This window comes from Macaca fascicularis, chromosome 9 (assembly GCF_037993035.2).
Source record: "Macaca fascicularis isolate 582-1 chromosome 9, T2T-MFA8v1.1".
Classification (NCBI taxonomy): domain Eukaryota; kingdom Metazoa; phylum Chordata; class Mammalia; order Primates; family Cercopithecidae; genus Macaca; species Macaca fascicularis.
The window spans coordinates 139,155,714-139,162,984 of NC_088383.1; positions in this window are offsets into that span (position 1 = coordinate 139,155,714).

Consider the following 7,271-nt stretch of genomic DNA (forward strand, 5'->3'; position numbering starts at 1 on the left):
CTGGGTTCAAGTAATTCTCGTGCCTCAACCTCCCCAGTAGCTGGGATTACAGGCATGTACCACCATGCCTGGCTAGTTTTTGTATTTTTAGTAGAGATGGGGTTTCGCCATGTTGGCCAGGCTGGTCTCGAACTCCTGACCTCAAGTGATCCACCCGCCTCAGCCTCCCAAAGTGCTGGGATTACAAGGTGTGAGCCACAGCACCCGGCCATATTTCTAGGTTTTTATGGCTGGCCTTGCATGAGAGGGGTTCTGGTTTCTGTGACCTGCACTGGGGAAGAGGCATTCTACTTCCTGTGGCCTACCTTGAGGTGGGTGGGGTGGGGGCAAGGGAAGGGGCCAGAGGGGGTCAGAGAGCCTTTGCTTCTGAGGCCCTTCCGGTGTCCTGCAGTTCCTAGTACTCAGTGTGCCAAAACCCCAGGCCTTGGGTATCATTTTCTGAGCCCCAACCTATCCCTCTATTTTGCCTTTAGGTCTGGAGGAAGGTTCCAGGACATTTGCCCTTGGTGGGTGCAGGTAGGAGGATCTGTGGGTCTTCCTCATGCCAGGAGTCTTGTCCCAGAATCAGAGGCTCCTGGTGGGTAGGAGCGCGTCCCATGCTGCAGCACGCTTGGCTGTCTAAAGTTGCTGATGAGAAGCAGTAGGATCTGGCAGGGATGGTCCTGAGCAGAGAGGCTGAGATGGGAGGTGGTGGCCCATTCTGTCTCCATCCCTGAACCCCATACACTGAGGTGCAGGAAGTGTGTGTAGTTTCACACACTTAAATGTAAGAAAGCATGTTCCTGTTGAAAATAACATCCCGCTGGGCATGCTCTGGGATGACGACAGGTTTTGCCCTCCTCCTGCAGCTAAGCCCAGGAGTCCTGGAGCCCTGGGTTCCCATCGGGGCTGCAGCCCTCTGCTGTTTCCCCGTCCGCTGTCAGGGAAGGAGTCTCCTATATCACAGGGCAGGGCCTGCAAGCAGGTCCAGGTGTATAAATTTTAGGGCTTGTTCAGGAAGCAGGCACAATGTGCCCTTGGAGGTGCTGAGATACAAAGCTTTTCCCCCTGGTGTTTATTATTTGCTACTTAATATTCTAAGTAAAGAAAAATTAGAAATTTAAGTCATTAACATGAACGTTTCTGCTTTTCTTTACACTGTGCAGTGGCAATTTCAAATGCAAATATAAGAGCATTTAACTTGTGTGTAGGGTACCTGAGCTGGCCCATTAATGTCTGTCTCAGCTTCTGCCAGGATGCTGGAGGCGCTGCACAAAAGGAAATGCTCTTGATCCGTGCACAGTCCCTCAGCGAGCACTGCCTTCAGGCTAAGGCAAGAGAGAGAGAAGGAGCTGTGGGTTGCCCTCTCATTGCCTGCCTTCTGTGTCATCTTCAGTGAGTAGTTGGCTAGTACAGGCAAGAGACAAGGCAGAGAGGATATGATGATTTACTCCGTCATCCGTGTTTCTTAGAATGCAATTGCTCTCTTTCTGGGCTGGAAGCAAGTTCTGGTGTGATTGGAAAGTGTGGTGCCAGGGCTGTCAGCTCCAGCTCTCCTGTCATAGCCGGTTACACGCTGAGGTTGCCCTCGCCTTGAGTCTTGTCACCGCTGACACTGGGGCCCACTGGAACGCTGCTTCTGGTGCATCGTGAACCCTGCATGTTAGCCGGGTGGCAAGGAGTAGCCAGTTCTCTGCTCACCCACATGCTCTGTGGTGCCTCTGCACTAACAGCACGTGTTCAGATAAAATTTTTAAGAATTTCGAGATGATGATAGCAGAACGTGAAACCGAATGTAGTCCTGAGTGCAGGGCCCCACAGGACCGCACAGGTGGCAGGCCTGGAAAGCCAGTCCTGCTTCAAGCAGTGTGGCTGAAGGAGGTTGGGGAGCTCAGGCCCTGATCCCAGGGTTCTCCTTTCCTGGAGATTCTGTTAAAGGGCCACTTACCTTAACCATGATCTTCTCTTTGAACTTGCTCTGAACTTCTCACTAGAGAAACACACACCTGGTCACCTGTGACCCCTTGTTCTATGTGCATTCCTGCGGGGACCTACTCTCTAACCGACGCTGAAACTACCACGCAAACAGGTGCTGTCCTGAATAGTTGACACGTATTAAGTCATCTAATTCTCACCACAACCCTATGAGGTAGGCATCATCAGCCCCATTTGACAGATGGGGAAACTGAGGCATGGGTGAAGCAAACTGCTTCTGGTCATAGTATCTGGTGGACCAGGATTTGACCCTGGGCCTCCTGGCTGCAGTTGGCCCTCTTAACCCCTGTGAGGTGTGAGGAGTCAGTGAATTGGCTCCTGTGGCTTGGGAGGGAGACGTGTTCCTCTGGGTGGCCAGGGACAGCACTGTGTGGAGGGTGGAGTGATGGGCTGTGAATGGGCCCATACTGGTCGTAATGGTAGGCAGAGAGGGTGAGGAGGTGCCCAGGACCGGCTTTGCTGGAAGGAGAGAACGCTGGCACCACAGGAGCAGCCCACCGTGAAGGCCATGCCCTGCCCCAAGCATGGTGCTTATTTAGAACCTGCTGAGGACCCCCCAGCACGATGGCATTTTGGGTGTTATTTTTGCCGGTAGGGAAACAAGCTCAGGAATTTGCCAAAGCTCTCATCCCGGGGGCGAGTGGCTCAGCTGAGGGTTCAAACCCGCTCCGGATCTTGCTTCTCCCGGATCACAGCAAGCACTGTGCTCAGGCCTGGGGCGGGGACAGATTCTGCCTGAAGGCAGGTCTGACGCGGGCGGGAGGGTTCTATCTACTGTGGTGGGATCTCGGCTCACTGCAAGCTCCGCCTCCCAGGTTCACGCTATTCTCCTGCCTCGGCCTCCCGAGTAGCTGGGACTACAGGTGCGTCCCATCACCCCCAGCTTAATTTTTTGTATTTTTAGTAGAGACGGGGTTTCACAGTGTTAGCCAGGATGGTCTCGATCTCCTGACCTCGTGATCCGGCCCGCTTCGGCCTCCCAAAGTGTTGGGATTACAGGCGTGAGCCACCGCGCCAGGCCGCAAATACTGGAAGTTTTAAGTCAAGCGAACAAACGTTAAACCGTGTCCTGTCCTCTTGACAAATACACCTACCAGTGACCGTGAAGGCTGCCTTGTAAATTTAGAAAGTCCTGGGTCTTGGGAGCTTCAGGGAACAGATCGCCCGCCCACGTGTGCCCCCCTTGCTTCCCATCCTGTTTCTGTCCCCTCCCCCGGGCCCTGGGGCGCACAGGGGTGGGGTCAGGGGTCTGCGCCGGGAGGGGCTGCTCAGGCTCCGGGCGCGCGCTCCTGGGGGCGGCCTGTACACATCCCTTCTGGAGGAGTCTGCCCGGCGCATCTGGGGAGGCGCGCAGCCCCTGGTGCCAGGGTCCAGGTGGCGCCACTGGGGAGGGCGTGTGCAGGAACCAACAGCCCTGGAACCAGACGCCAGGGTAGGAGCCAGTCACGAGCCCTGCCTGGCTGGGTCGGGTCCCTGTCCTGGATCCCAGAGTGCCTTGGACGTTGAGGCTGCAGGGACACCCTGGGACCAGCGATGTCAGGTGATGCCCAGGGCCCCGCACCAACTGGAAGCTTTGCTGCCGCTGCAGCCTGGTGTGACTGGAGGGACAAGGCCGGGGCGCGAACTGAATCTTCTGTCATATGCGGAGTCAATGCACCAGCTCCAGGACCTTGAAAGGCTCAGTTTCCACGTATACAAAACGGTCCAGGATGCTATTGTCCCCTGGTCGCTACGGCACCATCGAGGTCAGCGCGCAGCAAGTCACAGGGAGGCCACGTCGGCTGCAGACCTCGGCGGCGGGCGGTGGCAGCGCGTGTCCACGCGAGGGCGCTGCGCACCGCGCTCCAGCCCGGCCTCGCCGTCTCCAGGGGCGGTCTCCGGGCGCCAGGGGGCGTGCGAGGACCGAGGAGCGCGCAAGAGTCCGCCCGCGGATCCCGGACCGCGCGCCCCCGCCGTGTGCCCCGCCGTGTGCCCCACTGTGTGCGGGGTCCCGGGAGCGCGACCGGTCTGCCCGGGCCTCCTCCGCAGATGAAGCGGCGGCTGGAAGGTCTCGGGGGCGCGCCAAGCCAGAGGCGCTTGCCTTCACACCTGTGCGGGGCTCACCTGGTTCTGCGGCCGGCCCGGGCGTTACCTGCATGCACCGTGCTCTACCTGCGGGAGCGGAGCGGAGTCCGCGGTGCCTGCGTGGCGGGGGCAGGAACCCCCAGGTCTGGCTCGGAGCCCCGCCCCGCTGCCTGCGGCTGCCCAGTCTTTCCGAGCAGGAGTGGGCCGGGACCTCCGGGGAACACGTGCCCGAGCCCTGGAGGCGGCCGTGCTGGGAGCGGCGGCTGCGGGGAAGCAGGGCGGATCCCCGGACCCCTGCCCGTCCGTCCCCGGGGACTCGCGGGTCCGTCTGGTTGGCGGCCGAGCCTCCTCGGGGTGGGCCCTGCATCCTGGCCCGGGGTGCTCGGTCGTGCAGGGGACGCCCCTGTCCCGTCCTGCCCGGGCTGCGACCTGTGCTGGAGAAGGGAGCGGAGCTGGCATAGCCCCAGCTCCAGACCATCGGGATGCCTTGCCCGCCTCCCCAAAGCTGGGTCGGCTCGGCCCCTGCAGCCACCGGGCCTGGGCCCCAGCACTCGAGCAGCAGGGCCCTGCAGGCCTGGCCTCCCCTCCCCGGTGTCGGCCCTCCCCAGGAGTTTTTTGTTCTTTAGCCCCGGTGAACCTTCTGCGTCCCCTCGAAGAGGGGAGCCAGGGGACCTTGGGGACAGTTGAGGTTCGGCTTTTTAAAACACTGGTCGGCTTTATTTTTAGAGCAGTTCTATATTTGCAGAAAAAGTGAGCAGGTAGTCCAGAGTTCTTATTACACCCCCTGCTCCCCCCACCTACCCGCCCTGTGAACATCTTGCACAGGCGAGGTGCATTTGTTCTAATGAATGAACAAATAGTGACACGTTACTATTAGCTAGAGTCCATACAGCTGAGGTCCCCTTTCTGCCCCAGGATCCCACCAGACCGCCGTGTCCTCACGCTCCTTGGCTGCAGCATTTCTCGGACTCTGCTTGTCTCTGGTGACCGTGACAGTGTGAAGAGTATTGTGAAGGCTTTCTCGACTGGGGTTTTCTCACGGTGAGGTTGGGGCAGCGGTGTTTTGGGAGGAAGCCCTCAGGGGCAAAGCGCCACCCCGCTCCCGTCACATCGAGGCTACGCTGCTGACACGACTTCTCGCTGCGGCGCTGACCTTGGTCACCTGCCCGGTCTCCACCCCAGTTCTGCTTTCTCCCTCCTTCTACAGGGTGTCGTTGGAAGTCCCTGCGTGCAGCCCACACTGAGTGAGTGTCCCTGAGGGGGAGTAGCCCATAAATTGCTGAGTTCTACATGGAGACGTCTGCACACTCATCTCTTTTCTTCATTTTTTTTCTTTTGGAGACAGGGTATCTCTCTGTCACCCAGGCTGGAGTGCAGTTGTGTGAACACAGCTCACTACAGCCTCGACCTCCTGGGCTCAAGCGATCCTCCTACCTCAGCCTCCCAAGTAGCTGGGACCACAGCCGTCATCACACCTGGCTAATTTCTTTGTATTTTTTGTAAAAAAATACAAAGTTTTGCTATGTTGCCCAAGCTGGTCTTGAACTCCTGAGCTGAAGTGATCCTCCCTCTTTGGCCTCCCAAAGTGCTGGGATTACAGACATGAGCCACTGCACAGCCTTCTCTGCATTGACTCATCTATTCGATCATTCTGTCAGTGTAGACTCATAGGTATTGTATAAGGGGTTAGGAGGGGTGTGGTTATAGGCTGCTGGTGTACGCTTGGGCACTTGTTGTGTGGGTCCCTATTCTTGTCTGTGTTTGAAATGTTTCTAGTGAAGTGAAATAAAGATGGGGTTAGGACCGCCACTGAGGGGTGAACCAGGCTGGTGGACAGTCCCTTACCAGAGCCTGCCCCTGTGTCAGGCTGGATCTGGACCAGGCTGTGCTGGGCCTTTGTCCCTGTGCCTGGTGCTCTGTCTGTGCTAATGGCTATAGCCCTAACAGAGGCTCCTGAGGCCCAGGGGTGGTTCCTGTTGGCCTCCAAAACCTGCCCTACTCAGTGACCGAGAGAGCAAGTTGGGACCCACTGGGACCGGGCCCTGTCCTTAAGGCGGCCCCGTGGCCTCTCCGAGTGCATGGCAGTAGAAGTGGTGGGGGACATTACAACCTGCAAAGTGCTGGGCTGGAGGCCACTGGCTGGGCCACCCTGTTTCTGGCAGGGACCTTCTGACAGGGCTGATGTGTGTCCTGAGTGGGACTCCTGCCTGCGTTTGGGGCTGTCCCTGCAGCGAGAGCGTGGGGTGTCTGTGGGGGCTGGCTCCCCTCTCCTGAGTCCACCCCAGCGTCTGTGGACGGCTGCTCGCCTGGGCTGATGGATGTGGGCTCATTATCTCGTCTGTCTTAGGGGAAGGTATTAGCTTGGCAGTTAATAAAAGATTTTAATTAAAGAGGGAAGAATCATTTTGGCAAACTAGCCTTGTTCCCAAACTCAAATGACCCGTCAAAGTTATAAGTTCGCTTAATTTCCACACAAAACCTGGCTATTTTGGGGGAATTCAGCCAGAGTCTGGGGTAACAGAGCCCTGGGACTAGGCACCCTGGGTAGAAAACTGTTTCTCTCTCTCTTCTCGCCTGTGAAAGCCCCGGGCAGCCACCCCGTCCCTGCTTCTCCGAAGCCCTGCTCCCTCTGCCCACAGTCCCCATGTGTCCCAGTGTTACCCTGACCCCTTCTCCACGTGCCCTTCCCGCCCAGGTCCTGGTCTCCTGCAGAGCTGCCTCACCTTCAGGCATCTACATAGGCTGTTACATTCTCTTTTCCATGTGCCAGCGATGGGGTGCTTAAAATACATTTTGAGAGAGTTATGGGCTCACAGGCAATGGCGAGGGGTGGTACAGAGAGGCCCCGTGTGCCCTGCCCTGTTCCCCTCAGCAGGAGCATCTTGCAAAATTGGAGTGCAGTAGCACAGCCGGGATAGCCCATCAATACACCATGAGCCTTGTTCTGGCTTCAGCTTTGTGTGCACCTGTCTGTGTGTATGTGGGCACGTCGAGTTCTAGACAATTCCACCACAAGCACCCACAGCCAGATGCAGAAGAGCCATCACCGAAGGCTCCCTCCTGCCCTTTCACCCACAGCCACCTCCCCTTCCACCCAGCTCTCCTGGGTTGGGGGTATGTCTTTTTAATCCACAACACAGATCACACCTCCTGCTGCCTGCAGTGGCATCTCCCAGGCCCTCCCAGGCTGGGTCCGCAGGGCTCCCCACCATGGCGGCAGAAGTGGCCCCTGA